The sequence below is a fragment of the Delphinus delphis genome, chromosome 15 (assembly GCF_949987515.2).
Source record: "Delphinus delphis chromosome 15, mDelDel1.2, whole genome shotgun sequence".
Taxonomy (NCBI): domain Eukaryota; kingdom Metazoa; phylum Chordata; class Mammalia; order Artiodactyla; family Delphinidae; genus Delphinus; species Delphinus delphis.
In genome coordinates this window covers 57,614,734-57,635,500 of record NC_082697.1, presented here as the reverse complement: position 1 = coordinate 57,635,500, position 20,767 = coordinate 57,614,734, and the positions used below count along the sequence as shown (strand labels likewise).

At 50.3% G+C, this 20,767-nt stretch overlaps 1 protein-coding gene across 2 annotated transcripts in view; it reads left to right on the top strand.

The window, feature by feature from the left end:
- The first annotated feature begins 13,427 nt into the window (after positions 1-13,427).
- Positions 13,428-20,767, top strand: part of EMP2 (epithelial membrane protein 2) — a 39,657-nt gene continuing 32,317 nt past the window's right edge. The window contains exon 1 of one of the 2 annotated variants that reach the window (XM_060031735.1): positions 13,428-13,549. The gene's annotated coding sequence lies outside the window, so the exon portion shown is untranslated. Of the gene's footprint in view, positions 13,550-15,344; positions 15,454-20,767 lie in introns of those variants that run through there. The other variant, XM_060031734.1, reaches the window with a different exon arrangement.

Sequence of the window (20,767 nt, the reverse complement as noted above, 5' to 3'; positions counted from 1 at the left end):
AGGACCAGAGTTCCAGGCAGGGCTGCTGTAGGTCTAGCTGTCTGCTCAGGGCACCTGGGATGTAGGGAGCGCTCTTTCAGTCTTGGAATAACGCAGCCTTGTAAGTAAGGACAAGGCTGCTGGCCAGTGAGCTGTGCTCTTCGATGGTGGCTGCCCAGGTACTTGTCTAAATGCTCTGCAACGCCCTCAGGATGGTTCCCTCAACAAAAACCTCACAACCTATCTCTCCCCTTCCAACCTGGCCCCTGCAATTTACCTTCCTCGCAGGGGCTAGAAGATCTTTGGGAAACATGGGTGGGGTCCATCACTCTCCTGCTGAAACTTTTCATGGATTTCCTGTTGCCCCGAAGAGCAAATTCAAACTCCTACCATGTCCTGTGAGAGCTGATCAGTGTGGTCCCTGCCTCTCTGACCCCGCTCCCCACCCCCTCCCCGCTCATTCCGGTCTCAACAGCCTCTCCTTTACTCAGACACACTCAGCGTTTTCCTCCCCGGGGCCTTTGCACTTCCTCTTTATTCCCGTGGCTGGTCGTTCTTCTCTTCTACCTGTTACCCTTCAGAGAGACCTTCCCAAATCACCCTGCCTAAAACAGCCCTCCCATCACTGTCTCTGTCACTCTGTTTTATTTCTTCCCAACATATATCACTATTAAAATTGTCTTCTTTATTGAGTTGGTTTTTTTCTTCATGGTCTATCTCTGCCCCCAGAAAGTAAGTTCCTCAAGGACAGGAACCTTGTCTGGCCTGTTTGCTGTGAGTTCCTGGGCCTGGAAAATGCTCAGTAAGTGTTGGCTGAATGAATGAACGAAAGAAATCGACAAAGAGTTTCGAAGCACAGAGTGGTTTAGAAATGAATACATCACCACTCCAAGTGGAATACACGCCAAGGATCGTTCTACATGCTTTAAGTATATGAACTCACTTATCTTTCAACAGCTCTGTGAGGTATGTAGTAGAAGTGTTATTCACATTTTACAGATCAGAAAATGAAGGCACAGAGATGTTAAGTGATGTGCCCAAGGTCACACAGCTGGTCAAACCCAGGCACATAGCCAGCTCTCTATGCCTTACCATCTACGGGGTAGCATGAGGTGTGACGCAAATTGCTTAGATGGGTTGCAGAAGACAGAGAAAATCCATTTCGCTACATGTGGCCACCCCCACGTGGGTGTAATCAGGCTGCAGAGGGCAGGGGGCAGGGGAATGAGGGATTCCCTAAAAGAAGCAGAAGAATCCTATAGTGGGATAAATCAGAAACCCCACTGCTTCCTGCCACCCCAGACTCAGTTTCCCCATTTCCAAAGTGCAAAGAGGATGGGACAGGCGGGGGAGATGACAGTGAGTGGGGCTCAGGAGGCAAGGACAAGCATGAGGATCTAGGTCAGAACCTGGGAGGTAGAGTGCAGTGCACACCTGCAGTTTCTGCTTGCACGGTGTCCAGGCCCCCTTCCTCTGCTAGCAGCACCCATTCTCTTTTGGGAACCCCACCCTGGCCCGAGGGAGGGGGCTGTCCAACAAGGTGCCTGGCCTTTTCCTGGCCATGGGGTGGGCACTTGACGCAACTGAAGCCAATCAAATCCCGTCTCCAAACTGGGGAGTCCCAGCTCAGGGAAGCAGGAGGGAAGGAGGAAGGCGATGCCCATTCCAGACTCTGCCCAAAGCGTGCACATCCACTGTGGCTGGGGAGCCCCTGCCACACTCATATTCCTCGGAAACCCCTGCCTGTCCGTCTGACCTCATTTCCTACCACTTCCTCAACACTTGCCACACTCCTGCGACACCATCACTTTTCTATTCCCCAGACAAGGCAAACTCCTTCTCACCCCAGGACATTTGCACTTGCTGTTCCCTCTGCTTGGAACATTCAGCTCCAGACCTTCCTTTGCACAATTGGCTTCTTTTCATCATTTCAGCCTCCATCAGAAGTGTCCTCAGAGAGGCCTTCCAAGAACACCTGGCTGAACCCTGACCCACACAGCTGGTCAGTGTCTACCACATCCTCCTGTTGTGTTTTCTTCTTGACGCACATCATCATAGCTCAGGTTATTTTGCTGATTTACTTGTTGGCTTATTTCTCTCTGCCTCCCCTCACTTGGAGAGCCCTTCTCTGAGTGTCTCATCTCCCACTGCCTCCCCCCTGGCAGAGCCCCAGGCACTTGGTTGGTGCTCAATAAATAACATTTAAATGAATGAATGGGACAGTGGATTAAGTCTAACCCCAGGGAATACTCACAGGGAATAACACTTCAAGGGAAGAGACAGTGAGGGAATTCTTTGTCCTCTTTTCAAAGGGGAAAACTGGGGCACAGTAGGAGAGGAGGTGGCCACATCAGAACTCACTCAACTTGTTCTTACTTCTCTGTGGGAGCAGAATTTCTCCACCTCCATCCTTGGGCTTTGAGGTCACTTCCCACAATTACAAGCAGAGTCACCCGAGGGCAGGGAATCCCCGTGTGGCCCGAGGAACATTTGAACACCTGGACTGGAGGCACCTGGGAGGTGGGAGGATGGGAGGGCAGGAGGCGGACAGGCTGGGTCCTGCCCTGTGCCCGTCCTAACTCATCGGCTGGCATGTGGACCGTGTGGTCTGACTGGTTGGGCGAGGGTAGCGTGTGGGCTGGTGAGGGTGCCAGCCAGTAAACTGGAGATTGGCAGGCACTCTAGGGGGACAGCTCGTCTCCCAGTCTCTCCAGCACCAGGTCAGCACTGACTGAGTTTGGGACTCTCAACTCAAGAAGCCTCAAGTTCCTTGGCATCCTTCCAGGAGCCAGGGAGGTGCTGGGCCAAGGGCTATTACACTGTCCTCCGTAGGGTACCAGAATTTGCCCCCATAAAATACGTCTCTTTGGCATATTAATTATTTTAAGCTGGTTATTTTCTGTGAAAACGCAAACATGGGGGAAACTGAAAAATAAGTGTTACCCTTTTGCAAGAAATGTTTATATTTGTAAGGGGAATTTTCGCTTGTAAGGGTGTCTCCTCTCTGCATCTTGAAGAGGATGACCAAGTCTCTAGAAACTCTTATCAGTGGAGAAAGCAAGGACTTGAATTTGCATAACAACCGTACTCTTTTCTGCTGTGCTTTTCCTGGTCACCTCCCAGCACTGACTCTCCCCACCTTAAACATCTTCTTTTGTCTTTAGCTGAAAACAGTATTTAAAGTGAGGGCTTTGGCCATTTTGGGGAGTAACACGGTTTTTCTGGGTCTCTCCCATGTATACATGTTATTAAGCATTTGTTTGATTTTTTTCCTGTCCATCTGTCTCGTGTCAGTTTAATTCTTAGACCAGCAAAAAGAATGTAGAAGGACAGAGCAAAATTTCCTCTTCCCTGACGCATTCATGCAACAGATAATTGTTGAATCTTTCCTTGTGGGGCCTACGTGGTGCCAACTATTGTTCTAAGCATTTCATGTGCACTAATTTGTTCAACTTTCTCTATAGCCTATAAGGTGGGTACCATCATCCTCTTTTATAGGCAAACTGAGGTACGGAGAGGTTGAGAAATTTGTGAAAATTCCACAACTAGCTAAATTGTATTCCCCCCAAATTCATATAGGTTAGGTTGAAGCCTTAACCCCCAGTACCTCAGAATGTGACTATTTGGAGATGGGGTCTTAAGAGGGGTAATTAAAGTAAAAATGAGGTCTTTCGGGTTTCTTAGAAGAAGAGAAGATTAGGACACACATACAGAGGGAAGATGGTATGAGGACCCAGGGAGAAGATGTCCATCTAAAAGCCAAGGAGAAAAGCCTCACAAGAGACTAACACTGCCGACACCTTGATCCTGGAAGTCCAGCTTCCAGAATTGTGGACAGTCAATTTCTGTTGTGTAAGCTGCCCGTCTGTGTTCCTTTGTTATGGCAGCCTGAGCAGACTAACACAGAGGTGCAGAGCCTGGATGTGGTTCCAGGCAGCCTGGAATGCCTATCTATCACCAAGTTCCATCCAGAGGTGCTGAAGGCATCCTAGCACCCACACGAGCCTTTCTCCCTGTGCTCATCATAAAGACTGAATGGGACTTGGAAAGAGAAGAGCATTCTTAATCCATGATTTAGTGTTACTAATTACATGCCCATGTATCCGCTGAAACCACCTCCAGGACCGCCAGGGTGTATGTCCCTCACTTTGGGAAGTATAAACTGGACCAGTTAGGACCAGCCTGGGTCCCTGACAACCCGTAGGCCCTAGCTGCCCCACGGTCAGCTCTCCCAGACCTTTGCAGTATAGCTGAGCATCTTAAGCTTCTCCAGGCCAGCAATTAGCTCTACTGCTCTATGTGGACTTGACCACCGTTAATTCGTCTTCTGGGAGCCCAACATGTGGACAGACCCCATGTGACCTCATGGTGTAGGGCAAGGCTTCTCAGTTGAATGTTCATGTGCACCTTCTGGGGATCCTGTTAAAATGCAGATTCTGATTCAGTAGGTCTGGGCTGGGCCTAAGATGCTGTATTTCTAACGAGCTCCCAGGTGATGCTGACGCTGTTGGCAGGGAGGGAGGGTGACTCAGGAGCTGGGCTCAGGGGAAGACTTCGACAGACGCTGTGGTCCCCACCATGCATAGGAAGCCAGTGGCTGGAGAGGTGGTTAGTTTTCCCGACAGCAGGGATGTTCAGAGCCCATTTCAGGAAAAAACAAAATATCTCCCTACTTAATCTTCAGCCAAAGGCTCATTTGCCGGTTTTCTGGCCTCCAAATCTGGGATCTGGATGTCAACTCACACGTGCCTAGGGTGTCAGGAAATCCAATGTGAAATTAGGTGTTCAATGACTATGATCGCGTTTGGTTAAAGGACTAATGCAGTGTTTCTCAAAATGTGGTCCACACACCACCAGCATCAGAAACACTTGGCAGTTGGGGGCTGGGGAAAGAGCTTGTTAACCATGCAGATTCCTAGAAAAATGGTACAGATGAACTTATTCACAAAGCAGAAATAGAGTCACACATGTAGAGAACAAACTTATGGTTACCAAGGGGGGAAGGGGGGTAGGATGTGCTGGGAGATTGGGATTGACATATATACGCTGCTATGTATAAAACAGATAACTAACGAGAACCTACTGTACAGCACAGGGAACTCCATTCAGTGTTCTGTGGTGACCTAAATGGGAGGGAAATCTAAAAAAGAGAGGATATATGTATAATTGATTCACTTTGCTGCACAGCGGAAACTAACACAACATTGTAAAGCGACTATACTCCAATAAAAATTAATTAAAAAAATAAAAATAAATAAAATACTTGAAAAAACATGCAGATTCTTGGGTTCCACCCCAGACCTACTTTTCTAGCACTTCTAGAAGGGGCGGCCCAGGAATTTGCATCGCTCATGGGTTCTCCCAGGTGATTCATATGGGAATCACTTTCCAAATCTCTGGGCTCATATATTTGCTTCCTTGTCAGTCTGTGTAGTTTTTGCTTCCTTTTGTGTCAGCTCTATTGTGTGCATGTCTTTGATGGTCAGCTGCCTTAAATCCCTTTGGAAGTCAGATAGTAAAGTAAATACATGAGGCTTCAAATGTTACTGGGTGTCCTAGGGAACCACACTGCCCCTTTGATGCTCTTCTTGTCAATGAACCCACCATCAAAGCACAGCTCACACAGAAGCTGCCCAATGACCCTTCCTTAATACCTGAATTGAGCCAACTGGTCCTTGCATCTTTAGGAAACATCCCCAGCTCTTCAGGAAACATTGGCACCCTCGGACACTCCAATGGACCAAATCAAGCCCTTCACACTGGGTCAAGAGAAGTGTCCATTACAAGTGAGCCCCAGAGCCCTCAGACCGCTGTATAAGGTTACTTCCTTTACATGTCTCTCTGAAGGGACTTCTGAGTCTCCTTTGGGTTATTCTTCTCCCAGACCCAGCATCATTCTAAAGTGTGAGTAGAACCTTGGATTCCAAGTTACTATTATTTCTCACCTGCTAATTTCTCTGCCTGAGCCCACTCTCACCCTCCCCAACCTTCCCACATGACAGTCTATCAGACCATGCCACTACTGCCTTAGAACTTCAACTGTGCTCCATCACTCTTGGAATGAAGTCCGCAACCTAACTTAGCCCACCTGCCTTCCCCAACTTCATCCTCACGCTCCCCTTCCCAGCCACACTGGCTTCTTTCAGACCTTCTTACCCACCACGTTCCCACCCACAGGGCCTTTGAACGTGCTGCTTCCACCCTCCCCTTTTGCCAAGCCAACTCTTAGCTATCCTTCAGCACCACCTCCTCAGGGAAGCCCTCCCTGATGTCTCTGCCTGGGTCAAATCCCGTTACTGCAGGCTCAAAGAGCACCGGCTTCCTTGTCCTTCATAGCACGCTTGTCACATTTGGCTGAATGATTACTTAATTCATTAATTCACTATTGTTAGGGTGCTTGTGCACCCCAGTTTCCCTGGGACGGTTCCTATTTATGATTATTTTCCCACTGCAATTTTTAATAGCACCCCTTTCACTCTTAAAAATGTCTTACTTTGGGTGATAAATTATATGGCCACCCACATGATAACCCACCCCACCAGACTATAAACTCCACGAGGACACTGCTCATCTCTGCATTCCCAGCAGCTGGCTCCAGGAATGAGGCTGATCCTGCATGGCTATTGACGACCTACCCTTGAAAGTGACATAGCATCACTTCCACCATTTTCTGCTGGTCAACTGGACACCCGTTGATGAGTGCAAGCTCTCAGTGGGCTGAGTATCGAAGAATCTGCAGACATGTCTTAAAAACACCACATATCCTCAAAGACTTGAATTTCATTCGTTAATTCATTCATCAAACATTTATTGATTCCTGTGCTCCTGCCTCTTGTCACACAGTTTCGGCACAAGAGTTCCTAGCTGAGAGGTAAGGGGTGACATCCAGCCATACGCCTGGCTTGGGGTTGTGTCTGCTTGGAGGAAGGGGCATTTTTTTTCCTTTGCAGGAAGATGCCATCTTTATACCAAGCTGTGTGCACTAAAAGGATGCTTTTTTTCTGAATGACAAGTTCGGAAGGGGTATTTTTTTCTAATTTTCATAAAGGCGCCCTAAAGACTAACAGAAACCCTGACTGATCACCTGCTATGGCTCAGACATGGATGAAAAAGCCCCGGCAAGACAGAGCCGGCCTCAGCTCTTGGGGACCTTGTGTTCTAGTGGGGAGTGAAGACAATGAGTGAGAAAGCACACACATAAAAACTTAACAAATATAATTACAGATTATAAATAACATGATGGGAGAGAAGGCCTGCCTCTGAGCACCTCCTCTGTGCTGGTCGCTGGAGGCTGAGGCTGCCTTATGCAGGGCTACCACCTCTCAGGGGCTGTGGTGCAGGGGAGCAAACAGAAATGGGCTCTGTCCAAAAGGATTCTAATCCCATATAAGGAGGGAGTTCCAGACTGTTCAGGTACAAGGACTTTAAGTTCAAGAAATGCCCAGAATGGTTTAAATACCTTCTTGCCCGGAAGCACAGAACAGACAGGAATTTCTGGGTCTCCTCCTACCCTATCACTGTTTGAATTTTAAACTGCGAGACCATGAGTGTAGTGTGTGTGTGTGTGTGTGTGTGTGTGTGTGTGTGTGTGTGTGTGTGTCTTTCATTGGAAATAGAAGACATCCGTATTTCCCTATACCCAAAGATTCTAAGGGTGTGTGAGTCTGGCCTGAGTCCTGAGGCTGGGGTTGCCTGGCCTGAGAGTTTACTCAGCTTAGGGGGTTGCTTCCATGGTTTTATAGCCTAAGAGACAACCCACATACACAAACATATCCGGGAATCTTAGAAAGCAAAGCAAAACAAAACCTGTATCAGTATCAAGCAGGATAATGAGTAGAACTGACCAGTGGTGGTTGGTATGTTCCAGAGAGCAAAGGTTTTTTGAACGAGTTCGTTCACTGCTCTTTTCCCAGTGCCTTGCAACCAGAAGAGTCACAGTAAGTACACTCTAAGTGAAAGATTGGAAAATTATTATTTCCCTGAGCAATTGTTTGGCAGAAAGGAAGGAAGGAAAGGATATTTCTTTGAAAAATTTAAAATATTTAGAAAAGTACAAAGGATGCTCTCATAGACTGAAGGAATAATATTTATGATTGTACTTAAGATCCCAGGAAAACAAGAGCATACCCTGGGGCACTATTAACAACAGGAATTTTTTCTTCTCCTTCTGCTCCTCGATGCCAAATTGTACTCCATCTTTTCAGAAGATGGGCCAAGAGAACTGGCCTCTACCCACCTTGCGTGCTGGGAGACACCTGGGGACTTTCTTCTGTGACTTGCCAAGAACATCCCATGGGCCATCCTGGGCGCCAGACGTTTGGGTGGTAATGACATTGGTGGTAGGAGCGAACTTGCCCACTTCCTGTTACTCTTTCTGACTGTATTTCAGGGAGATTCAAATCTGGGAGTGCTCTGAAGCTCTGTCCCTATGGTGCCAAAACTCCTGATGCAAACTGAGAACTGCAGTCAGGCAGCCAGATGTTTTGGGTCTCAAGGTCAAACATTTCTATAATGGGCAAAACCCAGACTCACCCCTCAGGTTCTGCTCGCAGTACACTTGTGTTCATTCCCTGGCTGGGGCGGGGGAGAAGTGAAAGCCCCAAACAGCATGGGCATGGCTGGAATCTCCAGAGGTTTGGAAATTCTGTGGCTGTTGTCTTTGGTGATCAGTCATAAGTCAAATGGACAATATTTGTGTTGTGAGTTCTTCTTGCACTGGGCAGGAAATTTTATGACAAAGGGAAGCGGTGAGACCCAGAGCTCCAAGCATTAAGTGGGAGGACACGAGGGCTTGTTTCTCTGCTGGAAAGCATTGTCTCCATCCTGCCCCCGACCCCATCTGTGGAGGTGGGCGACAGGGAGGAAATGGTCTCAAGAGAGCATATTTCTCAGATCCCACTCTGGGAATTCAGATTTCTTGACTCTCCATACAGCAGGCGCTAAGGGCTTTCCCAGATGTCTCTTGACGGCAAGATGAGAAACCAGCTAAGCCCTGTCTAGAAGTGCAGGTGGCAGGGCCTTTGGTTTGGAGGATCCTGCTCCATATCTGGAAGAGTAGCCAAGAGAAAATGTTGCTTGCAGGTCTTTAGATGTGCTTGCTACATTCCTACACCTAGAAGCACTTAGCACTGTAAGCAAAATGCAAAGATAGTGTTGGACCCTGAGAGGTGAAGTGACTTGCCAGGATAACATGGCTAGTGGGAGATTTTTTTGCTGCTTGGCTACATGACTTGCTTTGCCAATGAAATGTGAGCATGCAGAAGCTTTTTATAGCCAGTGAGTGGTTCATCATCTTATCTTCCTAATTCCCTGAGACCAGCAATGGTCCATATAGAGGCTGCTCCACTAGCCTGCCTCCAGAAGTAAAGATGATATGGACCCACGGTCAAAATCAACCCATAATGGACCTATATTGTGAGCAAGATATATCAATACTTGTGTTGCAAGCCACAAAGATCGTGGGATCATTTGTTATCATGCCATAACCTAGCCTATCCTGACTGATACAAAGTCTACAATAGAACCCAACCCCACCCCCTCAAATTTAGCAGCTTAAAGCAACACACATTTAACACAGATTTTGTGGGTCAGGAAGCTGGGCAGGGCTTAACTGGGCCCTCTGCTTCAGTGTCATCAAGGTGTTGGCCACAGCTGGGGAAGGATCAACTGGGGAAGGATCTGCTTCCAAGATCACATGGTTATTGGCAGCATTCTGGTCCTTGGGGGCTGTTGGACTGAAGGTCTCTGTACCTGGACAGCTGTTGGCCAGAATTTCCCTTGGTCCTTTGCCTTGTGGGTCTCTCTAACATGGTAGTGTACTTCATGAAAGCATGCAAGCCTAGAGGGCCACAGAATGTGCTGGTGACACAGAAGTCATAGTTTTTATAACCTAACCATGGAAGTGACATCCCATCGTTTTTTCATTTTATTCTAGTCATGAAAAGTCATTACGCCCCACCCACTCTTAAGGGGACGAGAGTACACAAGACTGTGAACACCAGGTGGCAGATCACACGGGGCCATCTTATCTACCAGTTTGTTTGCAAAGGAAATGGTTATTAAATGGAAGTTAGTAAAACCCTTATCATCTGTGAAACTGACCCACCAACCAAAAGCAGTTTTCGCTGGTTGAATCACATTCATATTTGATCCATTCCCATCATGACTCTATGAATTTAGGTCACATTTTCTTTTAGATCTCCATCCTTTTTGACCAGAGCCCACATATTCTTCTCCATCAGCTCTTCTGCTACAACTCCAAGTCCTACTGGGCTGCCTTGAGGTTGGGGATCAGATTTGCCCGCAGGCATGGACATCCCAAGTCATTCTTTCTGAGAACAGAAAAGAGTCAACAGGAATAGGTCACAAGAAACTGGCAGAACCTTAAAACATTCAAGCCAGAAAGGACACACAGGAGACCACTGAGTTCTCAACCAACTTCTCTTTCCAACCCTGAACGAACGCCCCAGTCTTCTCCATGACCTCCCATGCCTTCCTTACAGTTCTCTCTCCCCATATGAGATGATCCTTTTACCAACCAGCTACAGCTGTGAAACAGACAACCGTGGTGCCTCAATGACGTGCAAGAATAGACATCATTTCTCATTCATGTGTCTGCAGCTTGGCTGGAGCAGCCTGAGCCCCATATGGAAGTTCCGTGGGTCATGTAGGGAAGCTCTGCTCCCATGTCTCATTTTTCTGGGGCCAATGGACTACTGGAGGTTTATTCTGCTTATACAAATGGCAAAAGCACAAGAGGGCAAGCCCTACCGCTCAAGCACAATCCCAGCCTTTGCATGTGTCACATCTGCTAATATCTCATTGGCCAAAACCAGTCACGTGGTTTAACTCAAGGCCAAGGGGGTGAGTATGCTCTCCTAGCCAGGAGATTATAGTTGCAGTGTGGATATACACTACTATATAGCGGGGCGAAGAACTGGGACCCAGAACTCAGTTGAACACACTCTTACTTTTCCCCCACACCATGTTGAGGATTCAAACTTATTACTGAAACACCAGGAGTGGGGATACAGTGGGTATAAGGAAGGTTTCTGCCTCCAGTCTTCCGGGAGAGACAGGTGTAGATTTGAAGAGAGAAAACTAAGAGGTGCAAGGAGCAGGTGAATTGCACAGGTAGGTGGGGCTCCGGAGAAGATTTGGAAACAAATGAGAGATGCAATCAATCATTCCTTTCTCTGGGTCCTAGAGAGGCATCTTGGTGTCTGGCCAGGTTCTTCCTCGTGTGGGGCATGCCCCACCAGAAGGCAAATGGGAGGTGATTTTTGGAGGAGGAGGCATTGCCCAGCCTTGAATCATGGAGTGGGAACGTAATTCCCTTTTCCAGTGATCTTGCAATAGTTCTGATTAGAAGGAGAAAGTCTCCTTCTGTGCCTAGCGTGAGTCTAACACCCATCTTACTCTTGCTGATCTCCCTTTTTAATAGATCCTAAACCTCAGGTTCGTGGACTCTCTCAAGCAACAGTATCTGGTTAGAATGTACTCACACTGTTTTCTCTGGGTAGTGTTTATATTTGTAAGTTTGTCTTCTATTTTTGGTGGTTGGAATTGGTTTCCTGTTTACCGTGATGATATAGGGCTTCCTTTTTAAAAATAAATAGAGTTAAATAAATAGAGTTGACTTAAAGAAAAATATTAAGTGAATACTTGTTCAGGTGGCTAGTGGGTATGGTAGAAATTATGGCTTGACCCTGGTGAGCATTTTGTAAATAGGGATATAGTGGGAGGAGGAGAGCGGGGTTTGCCACAGTCAGTCTGACTTCGAATCCACACTCGATCCCTTGAATAGGGCCTTTGGGCGCGTTACTTAGGTAGCCTCTCTGAACCTTAGTTCCTTCATGGACTGTCGTGTTATATTGATGACAGTATTTGTAAAGTAACTGGCACAGAGTGAGGGCTCAGCAAACGGCAGAAATCCACCTGCTGCAGCCTCTACCTGGACTGTCCATTCTGGGAGAGACTTTTGGGTTTTCTCTGTCCTCCAGGTGGCCATGGGACAGGCAGGCATCACTGTCCCTGCTGGTGGGTGGGCCCTGCATGGCCCTCCTCTGCAGCAGCCAGACCCCACTCTCCTCCCCTTTTATGTGGGGTCTCAGTTCAAATGAACACCTTCCTACCCCCTCTCCAGCCGTACAAAGAATCTCTTGCTTGGGAGATGAAAGTCTTGATTAGCCATAGAATTTCAAAATTAAAAGAGATGTGGCAGGTCAGACACTAGGCCAGCTGCGGAACCTCAAGATGGGGTGTGGGGTGGCCCTTTGGAAGGGGCCTCAAATCGCCTAAGGATTTCTAATTTAGACCCAAGGAGGCTCTCGCCTTGCAGACTTCCCCAACAGGATTGAAAAAAGACGCATCAGAAAGTTTAAGCATGGCGTCCCAGCCAGACCAGCTACTGCATAATAAGTTAGCATTTCTTAAAAGGGTTTCTAATTCTTTTGTTAGTAGCACAAGTCCATTGCCTTATATTTTGGGGTGTGTGCAAATAACATCACTGTGTTCAGTTAAAAGCTTAAAATATACTGTAATATGCTGTGGTCCTGTTTTGGAATTGCTTCAGTGTTTCAATACAGTAACTCCTCCCTCCCTACTCCACAGCCCCACAGATGGGGCTCAGGCCCCTCTGGTCTTTTCCCCCATCCCATAAGAACCTCCAGGGCAGATCAGCCCTCTCAGTTCCCAGATGGGGAAACTGAGGCTGGAGAGAAAGATATTTCCTTGTCTTTTGATGTCATTGCCAGGGACAGTAGATTCCAGAACTGCGGGGTCAAAAGATGGTTTGTGTGAGTGAGACCCTGGAGGAGTCCTAAGACTGCGTCCCTGGTTGCCCTGACACCTCCCACCAAGGCCAGAGACTCTATGTCGGCAAATAAAAATAACCATAGCTAAGATTAACTGAGCACTTACTATGTACCAGGCACCGCGCAGGTATGACACTTTCAGGCCTTACAACAACCCAAGGAAAGAGGTCCTATTGTGACTTCCATTTCCAGAAGGGGATACTGAGGCAGGCAAAATTAAGGAGATCACTAAGTTAAGAAAAGTGCCAGGGAAGGGGTTCTAAAGTAGGGAGTCGGATTCCAGAATACTCGTCCTTAACCCTTACCGGAAGGGAAGAGAAGAACGGGGGAGAAGAAGGGCAGGAGAGGAGGGGCAGCTGGAAACCCGTAAGGGCGAGCGCAGCGCGGAATGCCTTCCAGCTGCGAGGAAGCTCGGATTTCTCCCTCTTTCCCCAGAACTGCGCTACCAGCTCTGCCCTAAACTTGGCCCAAGTAGCGCAGGGAGGCGGGCTGGGGCTGGGGGCGCTCCCCAGGCTCCGGCCTTTCTCTCCAGTGTCCCCCACCCGCTTCCCGCGGTCCCTCCCACTCTGCTCTCCGGGCTCCTGACATCACGACCCGGGAGGCGGGGTCGAGGAAGGAGTGGGGACGTGGGGAGGCGGCTCGGCGCCACGGAGAGGGAGGAGGGAGGGCGCGCAGTCCCAGCCCAGAGCTTCAAAACAGTCCGGCGGCCTCGCCTCGCGCCCCAGCCCGACTGTCTGTCCAGCCGCCGGAGTCCGGTGAGTCGGGGTCTCGCCCGGGAGCCGCGCGCAGGTAGCGGGGGGCTCCGGGCTGCGAGCGACGGGGCAGCGGGGTCGCCAGCCACTGCACTTACCGGACCGAGAGAGGTCCCTGCAATTGGTGGCGGACAGGGAGGGGCCGAGGCCCCTCCCTGCCGAAAATCCACTGTTCCTCTGCCAGATTGCGAGGGCGCGGACTTCCCGCCTGCGCCGAGCTCGCTCGGGACCCCGAATTCCACCTCCCCACCCCCGGACTGCTTCCTTCGCCTTTTGCGTCGAGGCGGGCGGGAAAAGTTTGGGGAGGAGTCAGGGCGACTCCCCTCGCCCCCGCCAACTCCACTCCCAGGGTTCTCGGAGTCCCGGGTAGCCCCCCTCTCGTCGTGTGAAGTCCCCCGGCGCCTTGGCGCACGGTCCCCCGCCTCACGGAGCGCGCCGGACCCGCTGCGCCCTGGCTGGGTCATTGGGTCCCCTCTCGGCCCCGGCGGCGGCTCCGTTGCGCCCCCCAGCGGCAGGGAGCAACTGCCTTAGGTTGGACGAGCGGAGGAGCTGGAGGCACTGCTTGGATGACGCCTGTCCCCTCTCCACTCCGGTTGGGCTTGGGGGGCTACGAGGGCCCCACCCATGGGTCCGGAGAAGGGGGAGCCTAGAGCTCGTATACAGGAGGACTACACACTCTCCCCAAATCCAGGGTCCTAAATATACCTCAGGGAGGCCCTAATTTGAGACTGACATGGGAACCTCATAAATGGGGGTTAGTTGGGGGCACCTGTGCCTGAGGGAGACTACAGAGAGCAAAGCCCTCCCTCCGGACTACAGGACCCACCTCTTACTTTGGAACAAGAATGACAGCCCAGTTTCAGGTTTGGGAAAAGGGGCAGTGCCCCCTCCCGAGCTGCAAAGATGTGTATGTGGGGTGAGGTGGGGTGATCTTTTAACTTAGTTGTGTCTAAAATGCAGAGGCCAGTCTAAAAAGTGACAGGCAGAGTGAGGAGTAAGGTAATGGGCTTGGAGAGGGTCTTAAGCAGCTGGTAGCCCCAATATTGTATGATTTCACTGACAGGAAGCACTTAGAATAGGCAAATTCAGAGCGTCAGAAAGTGGAGCAGAGGTACCTGGGGCTGGCAGAGAGGGATGGGGAGTTATTGCTAGTGGGTACAGAGCTGGAGGGATGAAAACATTTGGGGTATAGGGAGTGGTGATGGTTCCACGACACTGTAAGTGTATTTAATACCACTGGATTCTACACTTAAAAGTGGTTAAAGTGCTCAATATTCTGTGATGTATATTTTACCACAATTAAACAGAGTGTGCAGCCACCTGTGCTTCAGTTTGATTCAGTTAGAAATTCCAGAATCCGCTCACGGTTGCTGGCCACCTCTCCCCAGAATTTGGCCTCAGTAAGGAAGTGGATGGCGGGTGAGGAAGGGACACGAGCCAGGTTTCCCCAGGAGGCTGGAAGGGACAAGGAAGGGGACAGAAGCGGATGGAGCCTCTGATGGAGCCGCTACAGCTGATGGAGCTGCCACAGGGGTCTGTGGCCACTAACTGTAAATACAGGGCACAACCATCCAGCCCTCCCCGCCACTCCCCTGCACACACAAGTAGTGTCTAAGGCCCTTTGTTTCTGGAATGGAAGTGAGTGTTTCACCTAGATTTCCTTTCTCTGCCGTGCGCATGATATCTTCAGGGCAGGAACTGAAACCACAAGTGTGTGCGCACGGACTCTCCATTTTCCAGCAACAGGTGATTCACAGGGAAGCTCAGCTGGCCTTTCTCTTCCCAGGCCCATGATGATGCTCCATCAACCTCTGAGGAGCGCGCTGCCCCATGCCCTCCAGCGTTCCTGGAAGCCTCCCCCTGCGTCGGCCCATCCCCACTCCTGGGCTGCAGGTGGGGAAAGCCAGGTCAGAGACCTTAAGTCAGTTTCTCAAGGTCCCTGAGCGAGTGACGTGCCAAGAGCCAGGCTTTGAACCTCCATGCGCTTCCCCACAAGCCCTCCCCATTTTTCCACCCGGAGATGCCCTGGTGGGTTTTGAAGAGTCGGGGGGAGACCCTCCTGGGGAAATCAGGGCCCAGACACCCACGGGGCCCTTGGCAGATACCAAGGCCACAGCAGAGGGAGGGGCGTGGGGGTGGCAGGAGGGTGCGGAACCTGTTTTCCCACTGACGGTTTTTGGATCAGCTGCCTCCAGCCCCGCCGGGAATTGGGGAGGGGAGGCCAGGCGTGGGCCGCATAGCCTGTAGCCGCCTCTGTCCCTCCAGTGGGGAAACTGAGATTCACCCAAAATCTGGGGACAGGTGTTCGTGTTGGAAGCCGCAGAGGTGTCCCACGGTGGGGGGGGCGGTGAGGGCAGGGCCAGCCGGGTGGGGCTGACACTGCACTGCCCCACCCAGAGGGGAGGGCCCGAGCCCTCTTCTGGCTTCCCGGCCCCAGTTTAGGGCACAGCTCTTGAGGGGCTGAGGGGTCTGCGGCCACTAACTGTAAATACAGGGCACAACCATCCAGCCCTCCCCGCCACTCCCCTGCACACACAAGTAGTGTCTAAGGCCCTTTGTTTCTGGAATGGAGGTGAGTGTTTCACCTGGATTTCCTTTCTCTGCCGTGCGCATGATATCTGCAGGGCAGGAGCTGAAACCACGCGTGTGTGCGCACGGACTCGCCATTTTCCAGCAACAGGTGATTCACAGGAGGCTCAACAGGCCAATTTCTCACCCCAGGCGCGTGCTGACTCTCCTGCCCTCTGCGGCCTTCCTGGTTGAAGGGGGCACAGCTGAGGCCGCCTCTGTGTCATAGTAAACTCTGCCAGACATGACCAGGAAGGGAAGTCTGTCGAGACAAAAATACATGAATGCCTTTCCAGGCCAGATGGGGTGGCGGTAGATTGCTGGCTGCTTGGCGGGATTCGTCTGGAGGGCAGGAGTGCAGCCGCTGTCCTGGGGAGGTGCACATAGTTGTGTGTGTGTGTGTGTGTTGCAACATGCGGCCGCTGCCCAGCTCTGTGGACAAGTGAGGCCTCTGACATGGGCTTCGGGGCCTAAGGCGGGATGGGGGTGGGCTCCCCAGCTACGGGGTGGTGGCAGCCATCCCCCAAAGGTGGGGTGCGGTCCCAGGCATTGGGACTGCGGAGCAGAGTCCTTCCAGAGAGGCAGTTAAAGGTCGGCGACAGGACTCCAGTGCAGGAGGATGGGCTCCGGGGACGTCTTACTGGGCTTAGGCAATTGGCAGCAGCAGCTGGAACAGGGAGCGAGGGCAGCTGGCACCTTAGACAGAACTGGAGCCTGACGCTTGGATGTTGGCTTCATCTTGTCCAGGGAAGGATGGGGGTAGGAATAGGGGTGGTGGGAAGAGGAGGCTCCCTTTCTCACCCCAGGAGCGATGGAGTCTGCTCCCTGCAGGAGTGACCCAAAAGTGCAGTTTTGGCAGGACTGACCCATGGGGCGAATTGTCAGATGTATCTGGCTCTTGTTAGGGACAGGCCGAGGGGGGAGTCTAAAAATATCCGAGACAGAGCTGCTACCCAGGGAGAGTGCCGGCCTGGTAACCCAACACCCGTGGCAGCACTAACTCTGCTCTGCTCCAGCCACTGGGGCTCTTCCAGGCAGCCAAGCCTTGGGCAGAGGGTGGGAGGGGTGAGAGCACTCTGCATTCAGGGCAGCCATGGACTAAGATTTTCAGGGACAAAAGGGCCTTAGAAAGTCCCAGTTTGCCAGCTAAGGATGCTCAGAGAGGTGGAGTGACTCACCCGAGGTCACTCAGCAAGTTGGTGGCAGTACCTGGACGAGATCTGGGTCTGGGGACTCACTGCTGAGGAGCTTGATGGCTGGGAGTGGTCAGTGGGTTTCCAGGCCAGGTCCCCAGGGTCAGGGACCCTTATGGCATGTGTCATCCATCTGGTATGCTGATCGGGGAAAGGTGGGCCGGGAGCCATGCTCAGGCAGTGGGTCACTTCCCACTGGCATTGGGTCGCTCCCGGCCACAGCTGTCGGGCTCTGACGATGTCGTCCATCCTGGGGGCGGGGGTGAGTAGGAAGACGGAGGCTGGAGGAGGACCGTCTTCCCATCCGAAGACACGTGGTTTGTTCACGTGGTATCTCAAGGGTTTAACAAGGAGTTGTTGACCTGAATAGTTGAATTTCCAGGGCTCTCACTTTCCTGGGGAGGCTGGGTTTCTGTTGATCCAAAAGGGAACAGAGGGTGAAGAGATTGCCCAGCTTCCTGCCCTCCTCAGACAGGTTGGATGACATCAGCTTCTAGAAGCTTCCTAGCACTCCTGGGTCTAGAGCTGAGGGAGCGGTCGCCGGTGTGATATTTGGCGTCAAGATTGTTCTGAGAAATGTGGATATGAAACATCTATCACCCTGCAGGATGCAGAGATGGACAAGTTAAGTCCCTCAGTGAAAATTGCTTGTAGCCTAAGAGCAAGTAAGTTTGCCTGATAGAGAAGTCGCTTTGAAGGTTTCTCTTTCTGGCGCTTCTGATCACAAACTTCTCTGGAGGGCTCGCTTTCCTTAAAATGAAATTAGTTTAAAAATTTTGCAGAGAATAAATATGACCCAAAGTCTCATTCATCTTATTCTAATGAACGTTTCCCAAAGCGTGTTATCACTGGTGGTAACCAAGATCGTTTTAAAAAGTTCACAGCTGAACATGAAACGAAAAAGAATAATTATGTCTTTTTCTCAGTTGGTAGTTGGGAAAAAAACACAAACAGCACACAGACCCATAGTTTCACTACTGTGTAGGGTGAAACTTAAGTTGATATTTTAAACTTTAAAAATTTTTTTAAGTAATGGGAGGGTATAATTAATAAGCACAGGTGATCCTTGGATTTGGCACAAACCTTAGTGCAGGAGTAACTGACTGCCTTTTGGGAGTTCGCATAACTGGGGCTGAGATGTTCATCCTTTTGACAACATGACTAAACCTGAAATGTCTGTAAGCTCCCCACCCAAGCTCGTCTTCTGCAAAGAGGCCCCGAGGTTCAGCTTCAGACCAAACCCGCCACTCAGTTTCCAAGGGAGTCCTCCCCATCTTTGATGAGGGTCATCGTGCTGCCTGGATGACCTTGGACGGTTGTTCCAGGATTCGGAGGAGTCGGTGTATTGATGTATTATACATGGAAGTGGCTTGAGATATTTGTGGTTTGCTTGAACCAAAGGAAAGCCGAGGGAGGGGCTGGCTTGCCCACTCTCATCTTGAGGGCTGCTATTAAGTGACTGGGCAGTGAGCTGTGTAGGCAAAGGGGGATTTCCCTCTATTCAAAGCAGGTTACAGTCCAGCGAAGAGGATGGTGGGTCCAAGGATGTAGGCGCCAGGACCGGGGTCACGAGATGGGGTTTCAGGGAAGCCCATGTCGTGGTGTTCAAGAGTTTCCTTAAGGCTGTAGGACTGGAGATGGACTCGGAAGAGTCCCTAGAATTTCCCTGGGCAGTGATGTTTCCGGGTTTGCAGAAGGGAGGGAAAGAAAAGGCCGAGGTTGCAGGGGGGAGCCCTGCCTGAGAAGCCTTGAGCGTCCAGTTAGCCTGCAGTGCAAGGTGCGGGAAGGGAGCGCAGGGCTGGGGGGCAGAGCTGGGAGGGCGAAGGCGAAGGGGGCTTCCCTCCACATCCCAATGAACCTGGCTAGGGAGGCAGGCATGATGATGTTCACACAGCAATGTTGGGATGAAAAAGAGAGAGAAAAAGGAAAAAAGTGGAAATAACCTAGAAGCAGCTAATCCATCAGTCATGTTACAGAAGTTAGAAAGAACAAGGTGCAGGGTGGGTGGGAGGGGCAAAATAGGTGAAGGGGATTCAGAGGTACAAACCTCCAGTGACTAAGCCATGGGATGTAATATATTGAACCACTAGACTTGGGGAGATGATTTCGAAATGTGTGCAAAGGTCAAATCACTAGGTAGCACACCTGAAACTAACATATCGTATGTCAACTGTATTTTCAATAAAAATTTTTGAAAAAATTTGGATCGCAGAGAAAAAAACCTCGAGGTTCGTCTCTGTGTACCAATATAGAAAAAGCTATAAGACACTATTGAACTAAAAAAGAAAGCGCAAGTAGCGAAACAACATATGAAGAAATAGGCTATTTATAAATGTCGCCGCATTCCTGTGGCCTCGTACCTATTACATGTGTGCAAGAAAAGTGGCTGGAAGGATACATCAGAATCGATCAGTGTGGCTGCCGTGGGGAGAGGGGAGAGGAAGGAATGGGCCACGGGACTCCAGTCTTGTTTGTAACAGAGAGAATATATTCACGGGTTACGTGTGTACATGAAGTTCAATAATAATGAAATAGTCTTCCCTGAATTCAGTAAGCAGTGCGAGTTTTGTAGGTTTTGGGGCGGGGAACTTTAGGAGTGGGAGGGCATGGTAGACAGACTAGGTGGCAGCAGTGCAGTAATTCAGGGGCAAGGTAACCGGGACGTGTACCATCCAGCCCCCATGGAACATGCCTCTTGAAACATCCCTTTGTGGACCCCTCACGGGCGTGATGGGTTTCCTGTCTGGGTGCTGTTAACAGACAAAGGGTGGTTTGGGGAGGGGGCAACGTGGTACATTTAAGGTGTGTTAATAGGGCCATTATGAGATCTCTGGAAAGGTATCAAGGAGACCATTGAGAATGGGAGTCTGGGCCTTTGAAGAAAATTCAGAGAAACACATAAAGACCTGGGTCAGGAACTGTGCTTTAATTTTTTTGTTTTTTTTTGCGGTACGCGGGCCTCTCACTGTTGTGGCCTCTCCCGCTGCGGAGCACAGGCTCCGGACGTGCAGGCTCAGCGGCCATGGCTCACAGGCCCAGCCGCTCCGCGGCATGTGGGATTTTCCCGGACCGGGGCACGAACCCGTGTCGCCTGCATCGGCAGGCAGACTCCCAACCACTGCGCCACCAGGGAAGCCCAGGAACTGTGCTTTAGGTTGGTGTTTGAGAATAGGAGAAAATGACTTACATTTTGCCAGTCTTAATAGCAATAATTTACCATTGCTCTTAGTATAGCATTTATAGGTGCAGAGCAGCTTGGGCCATGTGCATTACATCCTCCATCTCATTTAAAATGAACAACAACCATATGAGGTAATGACTACCCCTGCCCTATAGATGAAGAAATGGGGTCTTAAAAATTGGGGGTTAGGATTGAACCCAAGTCTCATGGACCCCACAGACCCTGCTCTATTGGATGGATATATCCCATCAACATCCCTCTTTTTCAATACAGATATAT